Genomic DNA, 13,044 nt, shown 5'->3' with positions numbered 1-13,044 from the left:
TTAATAAGAGTCTGCAAAATGCCCCAACAGAAAGTAATAATTATAACAATGCAAACGATGATGATTAGGACAAGGAGGAGGAGGAGGAGGACAATGATGATGAAGTCATGTACGTCAAAGTACATGATTTAACAGCTGACAGTCAGTTCTCCCACTCTGTCTGTGTGAGTGTGTGTGTGTGTGTATGTGCGTACCTTCTGAGGCTCATTTGTTTTACACAGGACATCTGCAGACATTGACCACTGTTAACATCTCATTTCAGCTAATGTTCTTGTTTGCACCGAGTACAGTAAAGAAGCACAACACAGTGCAATTCATAACATGCTGTTTATGGTAGGCAAGCGCAATGAATCGTCTTTGTTCCCAGTTTCCAAGAGCAATTAAAGCTTTGTCTTCGGGGAATGGACCTAGAGGAGATATTGTCAAGGTAGGCGTTCATGTGTATTAGGAGGTCCCAAGTGCAACATTTTTACACAACTAACCATCTGCCTTCCACAGATTATTAATCTGTGACAATAGCTAGGGAGAGAGGAACATGGGTATGTGCACAATTAGCTAGAATACCTGAAGCATTTTCCAAGACAAAGGAAAACACTCGGCAAGAAACAGATTGAAAATAGGATTTGTATGTGCATGATACATTATGTATACGGTGTACTTAATCATGAGAAAATATAATCTTTTTTCATTGTTTGAGGCCACAGGGAAAATTACCACAAGTGCGTGTGTTAGTTTGTGGTTTCCTTATCCTGTCAGCTTAAATAATGTCAAAAAGCAATATTTAAAATTGTACCGAAACGTGCCCAACTATGGTCATATTGGGAAAAATGTCTACTGTTTTATTATTCATTTATTTAAAAAAACATGTCCCTACATTGACTCGAGGTTGCAGGAATCTGCTGGGTTTGACATGGCTAATTAATGTAAAGCTCTGTATGCACTCGTCAGCTCCACAGTTAGAAAGAGTGCATATTTCCTCCGTATTGAATCGAAATGCATTCAGTTTGAATGTACTCAGGAGTTACTTTGTACTTCAATATGTTCTGAGCATCATTAACACTGTTTTGAGGAAAATTGTAAAATTCTATCAGTGCAGGGTGCAGAGATCATCACTTGAATGGACAACCTCCTTTCCACTAAAATCATGTTTTTCCACAGTTTGACAATCACAGATAATGCATAATGTTTTTTTTTAAAAAGCTCCCTTTAATTTTTGGATGCATTTGTGAACAAAAATGTAATGCTGGTCTTGGGCCTGGTGCTGCCAACCAGTTCGAGTGCAAAGGGCCAAATGGACAGAGAGCAGGAACATACATAAGAAGGGGAAACCTGAACATTTTCATAATGATGCATACAGAAAGTGCATGAAGTCTGTCATGTTGGAACCTTGCATGTCCACCTAATTGAAGTTGAAGTGCTAATACGTTTTATTTACCAACACAACAATAATGATTTATTCACATGGGAGCTGTTGTACCTATGTCAAACATGTTGCTAAGAAAAGAAATTACAGAGGAAGAAGAAAAGTTCAACCAAAAACTTGGGATTCTCTCATTCTCTTTGGCAAACGGCTAAGTCCAACTACTGACATATTCTTTTGTTAGGGTTTAGATAAGCTTCTGCTAGCTATAACTGTACTTGTTTGACAACGACCAAGACTTTTCTCTGTTGCCTATTCACTGGAGCTTGAATAGGCAAAAGTTGTGTAAGTTGGTCTGGATAAGAGCTTCTGCTAAATGTCTGTAATGTAATGAGATGTGTCTGAGTTAAGCTGATGGTAGTCGCTTTTATTTAGACCAACATCTGTTGAGCTGAAAACTTTTTTTAAAATTAATAAGCATGTTCAAAGGTCTATGAAGGCATTTAAAAGTAATTTAAAAGTGTCACCGCTGCTGTTTTGCTATTTCAGTGAAAAAATTGAGTACGTTAAAAATTATGAAATGTAAAAACATAAAATTGAAATGATGTAATTAGCCACAATTTAACTGCATTGCTCTTTGTGATTGCAAAGCATCTAATTAACCATCTGCCAATTTAAATATCACTGTAACTATGTTAAAATTTAGTAAAACATTGTAAGAACTGAAAGTTTACTTAAACAATAACAGTATGTAAATAATATATTTTTCTTGGTAGTATATATCATTTTAAAAATGTTTATGTTGTTTATCTTAATCAACAGTTGAATGATTAAACATACATGTAAGAGGAGAGATCTATGGTCTCTTGTGCACTCCTTATCAGATAATCTTGAATATATCCCTTATCACTTATCCCACACAATAAAATGTCCAGTCTTAACTCAACTCTAACAGAGTGCATATGGGTCCCTATTGGGGATTGTTAGTATAACACTGAACATTGTACTGTGCATATGTTTTAATTCTGGAGACCGCACTGTGCACAATTGCTTCATTTCTGGCGACTGCATGAAATATCAATGGTTTTCAATCATTTCTTCTCCTGAATGATTTATTCCAAATGTGACAGGTGATACGTTTAAAGTGGTGAGGTTGGGGGTCATAAAATTTGAGCCAATTTTATGAGAGAATGAACTCCAAAACCTAAAACACGTTGATACGTTTTGTTACCAGTTAATTTGATTGAAGGTTTTTAAATGTGTAGTTCAGTAAACCCAACTACCTCTAGTTTCATTCAAAGAAATATGAGGAGTTCCAGGATTTGTAGTTGGAGCTTTGCAGGACAGCTTTCACAGCCAATTTGAGAGCCTCTCAACAAGTGCGCCGTTTTATTGATCTTGTTTTTTCATATCTTTAGTTTTTTAAACACCCCAGGATGATACATGAAAATCTATAAAGGGGATATGAGGTCATCGTGACATGACATTGCCTGCACTTAAAAGAGGTACACATACTGAAAAAGTACGGCTTGAAACCGTAAGAAGCTTGGGGATTGGAGATGTGGGGCAATTTGTGCGAGGTGTCACAACAGGGATAGGGATGGTGAAAAACAAATGAATCTAAAAAGGCAGGAAGGGGAAGGGCAAAGTGTAAAGAACAAAGTCCCTATAAAGGTAATTAAGCCTTAGGTGTAAAAAGCAGCCATAACAGTGGTTTAAAGGGTCCAATGAGGTGACTGGTATGACGAAAGAGTACACTCCATCAACACACACTCAAAGTGAACCACATTAGAAACAAGTGCTAACGTGCACAAGAAATTATCCAGAAATGCGAACAGCAGCCGAAGAAGCAGGCAGAATGGGTTAACGACTGACGATAAAAAGTCCTTGGCTGACATTTTAATGATTCACTTGAGAGATTTTATTTTTTTGTAACAGTGACTCACCAAAATGTCCACAATTATGATCAGTAGCTACATGGCCATACCATTCTCCAGAAATGAAGATCAATGTGGCCCACTTAAAATGAACAAACAGCCAAGGACGGACAAAATTAATCAAGGCATGTTTGAAACATTTCTTACAATATGTATGCGAACTAATAATAGAATCATTCCGTTAATACATCAAAATAGATCATTGACATTTACAGGGATTAATTTGATTGGGTTTAATAAATTTACATAATCAGTTTTAATACAAATTTATTGTAATTAAGACTGGGGATGATGTGGAATGATGAGGTCCTCTACAGAGGCAAGATGCAAACCACTAGTTAGCTGAAAAACGGGATGGTCAGGATACAGTTTGCTAAAAAGTACCTCAAAGAGCCTGCAGAGCTCTGGAAAAATGTCTTCTGGACAGATGGAACCAAGATTCACTTGTATTAAATTGTATATATATATATATATATATATATATATATATATATACACTCACCGGCCAATTCATTAGGTGACAGGAGTGGCACCCGGTGTGGTCTTCTGCTGCTGTAGCCCATCTGCTTCAAGGTTTGACGTGGTGTGAGTTCAGAGATGCTCTTCTGCATACCTCGGTTGTAACGAGTGGTTATTTGAGTTACTGTTGCCTTTCAATCAGCTTGAACTAGTCTGGCCATTCTCATCTGACCTCTGCCATCAGCAAGTCATTTCCTTTCAGAGAACTGCTGCTCACTGGATATTTTCTCTTTTTCTGACCATTCTCTGTAAACCCTAGAGATGGTTGTGCGTGATCCCAGTAGATCAGCAGTTTCTGAAATACTCAAACCAGCCTGTCTGGCACCAACAACCATGCCATGTTCAAAGTCACTTAAATCAACTTTCTTCCCCATTCTGATGCTTGGTTTGAACTTCAGCAGGTCGTCTTGACCATGTTTACATGCCTAAATGCATTTAGTTGCTGCCACGTGATTGGCTGATTAGATATTTGCGTTAATGGGTGCAGTTTGCAGTTGAACAGGTGGACCTAATGAAGTGGCCGATGAGTGTATATATATATATATATATATATATATATATATATATATATATATATATATATATATATAAAAGCATTCAAGGGTATTCCAGTTCTCACATATGAGAAGTTTCTTTGATGTGAGGGCACGTTTGACTCATTTTCTGTGTGGTTCACTCCATGAATAATTCATTAGGAATTAGAAATTCATAATGTACTTGTTTTCACCTTGCAGCCCTCTCGCTCAAATACATATACCTGCATTTATGGTAAGACCTATCTTGCTACATTTGGTTATTACACATTGCACCCAGTCCCAGTGAATGAATGGACAGAGAAAAATTAAAATGAAGAATCTTTTCTTACCTGGTCAACATGCGTGAACTGCATGAGAGGTGCCATTTGTACTGGCTCCACCCATGCCTTGCTAAGAAATATTGAGCAATAGTGTAACCTGGCTACACTCGGTTATTCACATTTTACTTTATTTATGTTTTTGTGGAATTCAAATGTTGAATTTAACTCTTTATTTCAGAGTGGACATTTGGCAACTTCCTCAGTTGAGTGAAATACCTCCATCAGATGAAATTACCAATAGGCTTGTGTTTGGACTTTCCATTGTTTTCCAGCAGATTGGAAAAAGGCCCGTTACCTTTAAGCTTTGTGCTTGGTCTTGTCAGTGTTTGTGTTTGCTTTATAAAAGGTGAAGTATTATGTTATATTTGCACAAATAGCCCATTAAACCTAAAAACCTGGTAACAAGGTGGAGTACAGTGAACAAAAGTAAGTCTTTAATATCAACTATCAGTTTTAATAAATGGTTTATTTGTTTTTACAAACAGTTTTATGATTTGTCTACTACTGTGTCATTTCAGCTGTCACAATCATTTAAATACTAGTCAATTAGATTGTTGTGCTCTGCATTAGATAGCAAATGGAATTATATATATATTTTTTAAACATTCTTTCGTTGTAAAAGGCTAGGGTGTTTTTCTTTGCTTGTCCGTACCGTATGTGTGTGTGTGTGTGTGTGTGTGTGTGCGTGTGTGTGTGTGTTTGTGTGTGTGTGTATAGCTAATTAAAATCTGTAATAAAATGGTGCTTTTATAGTTAATTGGGGGGACTGACGTTTGGTGATTTAATGCTTATTGTTTGTCAATGTATTTGTGTTTATGGTCAATTCTTGACAGGAATACGGTGCGTTGTAAATATGTACCCGTAATGAGGAAAGGGTCATTACACTTTATTACAAGGATGCGTGCGTATGACTGCAAGTATACGTCCAGCCTGTATAGCTGCACAATAATTATCATCATCCAACCATGACGCTTATAAACAACAGAAGCAACAGGAATGTAGCACTAGTTAAGTGCCTCCCAGATTAAGACTACATGCCGAGTGTCATGTTATGGATTGTTTTACAACGCGAGGAGACTCAGTGGAGAAAGAAAGCGGCTCTCTCCTGCCATCAGCTCTCGAATGATTTACACCATGCTGTGCGCTGTTTTAGTTCCCTGGTTCGTCTCCAGATGAGGATGATAAATGAATCTCAAATGCATATCCTTCCACCATATTCTTCTGCCGTACAGTGCATTATTTTCTTGTGTGGCAGAGCACACCTTTAATCACGACTCCCAAAACCAAAAGTTTTCTTCTTTTTTTTTTTTATAGGTGCAGGATTGCATTATCAGTTTCATTTTATTGTGAAACCATTTTATTATCTTTTTATGGCAGCAGTTCCAAGGAAAATCATGGTTTGTGGTGACTATGCGAAGCTCTATTTCACATTCTTTGCTATTTAAATGTATATATGTACGTGCAAGACCATAAAACAGGCAATATAAATCACTCTAGTGCATGAGATGACAAGCAAAACAAATTGGGTCAGGATTTTTAAAAGATGAAAAGATTTTCTGGAACAGAATACCACATCTAAAAGCTAGAGTGCTAAAAGTATAATCACTACTAATATTATTTTCTTAGGATTTTGTAGAGCTTGGAACTATAAACAACAAGATATATGTGTTAATTACTTGCCTTATTCATTAGTCTCAAGCAGCTTCTCAGCAGTGTGAAATGATGAAATGTTTGAGAGCATTTTTTTTTTAGGGTTTAGGAAGCCAGGATGAAGTTAGTCTCAGTGCGTATGAAGCTTGGTGTGTTAAAGCAGCTTATCAGAATTGCACTGGAGTGGTTTCAAAGTCACCAGGAGTCCACTTTGGCTCTAAATCACCTGGGAGCTGGGTCTCAGAGAGAGGGGCACTGAGTCAGCACACAGGGAGAAAGAGAGACCCACTGACTGCCGTTTTTAAATTTATACAACTCTCAGCGGATTAGAAACACAGAGGGACGTCTGAACGGGAGGTAGTGCAATATATATAAATATATATATATATATATATATATATATATATATATATATATAATGCAAATAATTTCTGTGCAGCCATTAGTTTCTAAAGAGCTCCCACTGTGGGGGGATTAAGGTCAAAATGAAAGGAGATTGACTCATACTGGCGATTGAGTGCCCAACAGGCATACCTGCATTCATTAGTGGCAATCGGCAAGAAGCCCGGAGACACAGAACTGTCACCAGATTGGTATGTTTACTGCCAGGTGATCCATTTGAGAGACGGCTTTGTGACTGTGCATTTCAAATTCACCGTTGTCATCATAGCCACCGTCTCCTGGTGTAAATATTCTCGTACAACACAAACACAGAGCTTATAGTATGTTAAAAACCTCTCATCATGCAAAAGATGAGGAGGCAGTTAACAGTTTCAAATTGTGACCCACCTTTTGCATTGAAGCAAGTTTCCTTATTTCCTCTTGGAAGTGAACAGTGAAAGTTGTTTGCCTTTGCCAGAGATGAAAAAAAACTAATCAAAGTTCCCTTCAAAGCAGGCATGCATGAGTGAACATTTTGTGAGTGAACATAAACATGGCTATTAATTGCAAGTATGGTAAATGGATCACTGAGGAATATTTATTAAATAGATCATATTGAGGTATAAAAAGTATGTGAACAATTGCCTTATAGCCATGGTTTATTGCTGTTTTTACTTTTAACACCATTTTTCATTTCAACACCGATCTGCTCTGGAGCTATTATTGGGATTTTGCAGTGATGTAGATCATAGATAATTCTCTGCATGGGAGTACTGCGTAATAATAATAATAATGATAATAATAATAATGATGATGATGATAATAATAATACTACTAATAATAATAATAACCGAAAACGAGCAAAGATGGTCTCTGTTAAAAATGTAACCCACATAGAAACCAAGGCACATTGTCTCTCCTCAGTCTTTGTCCTGTGAGCCTATGAGTCATTTCAGCCAAAGGTGCAAACTAAAAAAAAAAAAAAAACTTTCTGAAGCATTGCCTGATGGTTCTGGCAGGAGAGCTTTGTATGTAGGACTTGAATAGAATTGAATCCAAACTCTCAGACATGCTGGGAAAGACTTTTCAATGGGAGGCGCGGGTCCTGCAGGGATCTTACCCCAGACCTGCCACACCACGCATAAACGTTTCTGCGGCAATGAAAGTCATTATCGGCGCCACTGTCGGGTCTGTCCCTATCCAGCCGGGCTTGCTGAGGCAAAAACGGCCCCTTTGCATCTCTTCACGCTTCTTAAATCCCCACCTACTTGCGCATGACACTGCACTGCACGCCGTACATCAAACCCATCTTCCAGCTGAATTTATGTACGGGGCGCACGTGTGCAAACCAAGCACGTGGTGCGAAGGCATCTTCGATTCAAATGGGACTGGAATCGAGACTCCGCCCACTCATTTCAGCCAAACAGGATTCAGAGACAGGGGGCTAATTAAGAGCAATACTTTTGGTACGGGCAGCATTCGGACAGCATGTATCACAGTAAGCAATGAACTGTTTTTCACGGAGGGGAAACCCGGTTGTAATTCATCCATGTATCAAATCTAGCCACCATATAGAAACAGAAGTTGAACTGAGAGGGGAGATGTGTGAGTGTGTGTGTGTGTGTGTGTGTGTGTGTGTACTGTTTGGTAATAAATGTGTATTATATTATATATAATATATATAATTCCATATGACATCTGAAGTACGGTACAACTCACCCAAAGTCAAAATCATTACTATGCACTGCATGTTCAGTTAAGCATTACTGGGTATCAGAATTCCATTTATGCGCCATGCTCCTAATATTGTTTTTGTGTATTTGTGAGTTTCCCCATCATTAACTCAGGGATGGAGCTTTACATTATGGCATTATGGGTGAGTGTTTATATGAAAGGAGCTGCTCACCTCTGGGCTGGAGAAATGATTGCAGTGGAGTAATGATCGTGCTGCCGCTCGCCTGCTAATACGGCCACTTTGGCTATACCACCTGAATCATCAAAAAGGCGCATTTGTAAACTGCTGTCACTGGAGTGGCCGCAGACTAATGATGTACTGAAGGACACTTTTTAAACGCAGGCGGAGAAGGTGAACAAACTAGGGCTTCATATGAAATTGAACGGAAACTGGTGATGCAGTAGTTATAATGTGAAAATCATCATCCCGGAACCTAAACTTGAATGGGCTTACAGAATGGATTTACGTTTCGTAAAGTGGATTATATGTAATCTATTAGAGCATTGGAGCTATTGGGCACAAGGTCAGGCGGAGAGGCATTTAAACAGTTAACTCTGTGAGGGAGCTTTGGTTTTGGCAACGGCACTTTGGAAGCGTCATTCTCAGCCGTCAAGTTAATGTTTCACTCAAATGATATTGCACGAGCTATCTTATTACAAGAGCAAACACTGAACTATTTCAAGTCTTCGGCTGAAAACATTCTGCGATAGCTGTTTACCTGTTGCCTTTAGCCCAAATCGATCTTGTTATTCTTAGCTTTGCGCTAACCAATTAGCCAGTTGGTCACAATCTTCGTCTCCTTAGAGGCGACATGCATTAATTCAGCTGATTGCAGTGCATAGTAAATGAATGCAACATCCCAGTTAATGCACCATCACTGAGCTCTCGGAATGAGTACATTGATATATTTCTCTCTCTCTCTCCCTCTCCCTCTCGCTCTCTCTCTCTCTCTCTCTCTGTCTCTGTCTCTCTCTCTCTCTGTAGGTGTTTTTGAAGTGCTTTGTACACTGCTTTATGGTAAACAGTTAATAAGACTCTTTTTTAATACGACTCTCTCTTCCTCCACTGGAGCCTACATGGGGCTGGTCAGAGACCTCCCCGGGCCTTTTTAAAAATCCCCCTAATCACGATGGATCCCTCTTCTGTTCGACAGAAGCCCCCAGCCTCATCTCTTGGGGTGGAGATCGTTAGTGGATGACAGTCCCCAGTAGGAGACGCAGCGAGGAGGGCAGGAGTGGATTTGACAGGCCCTCGTTACCCTCGTTACCATGAGCAAATAAACCACCTTTCTCTGCAATCAAAGGCAAGAGAGAGCGTCGGCCAGGCAACTTACCACCAGAGACAGGAGCGGCCGATCGATTTGGGCTTCTCAGCAGCGTCGTCGGAGGCCGTGTTACAGATGGCGGTGATTATGCGAAAACAAACCGCTCTCTAATCATTCACAAAGGTGTTAGGGGACATCGCTCCTTCAGAATTTACTGTCGCTGTGATCACGCAGACCACGCTGTCGACCTGTGAATAGTGTGCTTTTAGACTGACCAGGCATTGCTACACACAGTGCAGTCACAGGGATCGTATGCTCTTATAGTCTTATCTCATCTTACCATCATCATGCTAATAGATTTTCTAATGAATTCATAACCATTATATTCTGTTTATAGATTTTCTGACAGCTTTGCAGATAGTTCTGAGATAAGCTTTAAGCTTTTAATCCTTCCCAGACCCATATCATAGCATGGTTGCGTATTTCTCTAGCATTTGTGAAGTTTAACATGTTTAAACATAACTAATTGAAATGATATATACTCACAAGAAAAAAATATATATATACATATATATATATATATATATATGTGTATATATGATGTTCATTTACTAACAAAAGATTTCAAAATCAATATGAAAGCGTCTGATAGAAGCGTTCAGCTGCAAGCCCCCGAAATGCTTAAACCCCTCTCTCATGTAGAGTTCAAAGCACGGATCGCCTGTTAGGAAGCACTTCGCGGGAGAAATGAAACAAATCTGATCACAAAAATCTGGAGCGGAAAACAAATCGCACGGAGAGAGACTGAAAGACTGTGACAGATGGCACGAACGTCAGAAGACTGTGATGCCCAAATCAAGCAGCAGGCGCACAGGCAGCCGGTGAGCAGGGGAGAGGGACCGCGGGCGGGTCGACGTCTCTCCACCCTGCATGTGAAGGAGACCTGTAGCTGGTTTTCTTCCTCTCTAACCCACTTGTTGCCGGTTTTCTTCCTCTCTAACTCACAGAGACAGAAGGCCTTGTGAGGGGCGGGGGGGGGAGCATGCATTGGTAGAATACCACCCCCCCCCCCACTTCCTTCGTATCTCACACCTCATACTGTCACGTGAACTTCCGAGGAAATGAAGTACAAATGTGAATGCACCTGCTAATTGCGAAAGCCATCCCAGAGGTGTGATCCACAATGCAAATGTTTGCAAATCAGTTCTTTTTTTTTCTCTCAGTTAGCTGTACGCCAGGAGCATCCGCTAGCAGGTACAAACAGCTCGGGGAAGTACTTTGATTGATCTGCTACGTAGTTAGCATGATTTGCCACAAGCATTTGCCTACATTAGCTGAATTTGGCGCTCGTACCAACTGCATTTTTTAAATGAATATCCAGGAGACACAAACTCCAAAATGACAACAATATTTGTTTTGCACTTTAATGATTCCACATCCCTCTTAATCCCCATATCCACCTCCGGTTTGTGTTATTTTGTACCTTATCCGAATGCCCAAAAAAACAAACAAGAAAAACATTAAATATAAAGATAAAAGTCTATAATTTTTATGTACTTTATACTAGGTATGAATGATGTCTGTGAATGATGCTTTCAGAGTGAATTAAGCTGTGGGAGGAAGCTTTGGTTCTGGCAGTAGCACTTTGGAAGCATCATTCACAGTCATCAAGCTAATGTTTCTTACAAATTATACTGCGCAAGCTATCATATTGCATATTTGCACAAGTGCAACTACTCGACTATTTCAGCTCTTTCGCTGAAAACACTTTCTGCTGTTTACCTGTTGCCTTTAGCCCAAATTGATCTTGTTTATTCTTAGCTTTGCAGTAACTGATTAGCCAGCGGGTCACAATCTTTGTCTCCTCTGAGTCTGTGTTTGAATCTATTCTGTCGACTGCAGTCCATGGTAAATTAATTCAGCATCCCAGTTAATGCTCCATCATTGGGCTCTCGGCATGAGTGCATTGAGAAATCTCTCTCTCTCCTCTCTCTCTCTCTCTCTCTCTCTCTCTCTCTCTCTCTCTTTTTTTTTCTCTCTCTCTTTGTACACTGTTTTTTTTTGTGGCAATGGAGTCCCACATCACAGCTCTGTTCCAGACGAGACCACACAGCATGACGACTGCAATGATTCATCACTGCTGTGAACTGGTGCTTTTCCAATGGTCGCAAAGAAGCATATGTTCCTGCAGACACAGGCAACAATACAGATTTTTTTTTAAATTTTGCAGTATGCCTGAACTGATCTTTCATCACTTCTTTTCTTGCCTTGAAAAGAGCATAAAATACACCAAAGCAGGGATAAGCAACACAGGGGCATGGCTGGGCATTCAAACAGTTGATTTTTATTCTGGCTTTTTTACCTTGCAGGTCCAGGTTATTTCATTTTGTATCGCAGTCATCAAATCAACCACGTTATCCTTGTCATTTGGTGATTGAAGAGTACCTCTAAAACACAGGGCTTGCACATTTATTGTGCAGAATATCTGTCTGGTATCGCATCTGAAATGTGGGATTACTGATACGGCCATCTTCAAAAAAGGGGCTGGGATGCTAATTGTGCTCAATGCTAAATGCTAACCGAGTCCGAAAGAAATAAGTTGTGTGAGAGTGAAATCGTATACTATATCAGAGTCGAATGAACAGAGAGTATTTTATTTTAAACTTCATGGCTGTGGGCAATGGGGGCAGGGCATTTCTGATAGGGAAGCAGAGATGCGCAGAGAGTGAGTCTGTGTTCCAGAAGTAGGTCAGCACAGCAGCACGGCGTCTGGACTCTGGAGGACGGTCCAGGTGTATCACAACCTAGCTCCAGATGTTTGAGCCCTGCATCTTGCTGATGAACCTGAACCTTTATGATATCAGGCAGCAGTGGCCAGTGACCTAGCTGGAGGAAAGTTTATTTACCATTATTAATCAATATACTAAGAATGAGAGCTATGCGAGACATGCCTAGGCGTCAGTTCGTTCCCATTCCTAGGCCATGAGTCCCACCCACCCCAAAAAGGTGTTAATTAAGGCTCAGCCTTATGACCTTCACCCAGCTCACCAAAATGGCCCAATGAAATATACTACAACCTTCCAAGCACACGACTCAGTTCCTGAAAACCCAAAACCAACACATCACAACTAACAATGAGAACTACCAGCGCGTGGTGCACAGTAAATGAGCTGGCTGCCTGTCCAGCCCCTGAGTCTCGCCTGCTGAGTGGGCACACATCCATTCTGTGCAAATTCATGTATTCTACACGGGGCCCTGTTTTGTATTCGTCCCTGCCAGCCCCCTAGTCCAGCCTTCCCAGCGCGCACACATCCACATTGTACCATTGTGTCATATACTGCT

This window comes from Anguilla rostrata, chromosome 4 (genome assembly GCF_018555375.3).
Source record: "Anguilla rostrata isolate EN2019 chromosome 4, ASM1855537v3, whole genome shotgun sequence".
Classification (NCBI taxonomy): Eukaryota; Metazoa; Chordata; class Actinopteri; order Anguilliformes; family Anguillidae; genus Anguilla; species Anguilla rostrata.
This window is presented reverse-complemented; position numbering follows the sequence as displayed.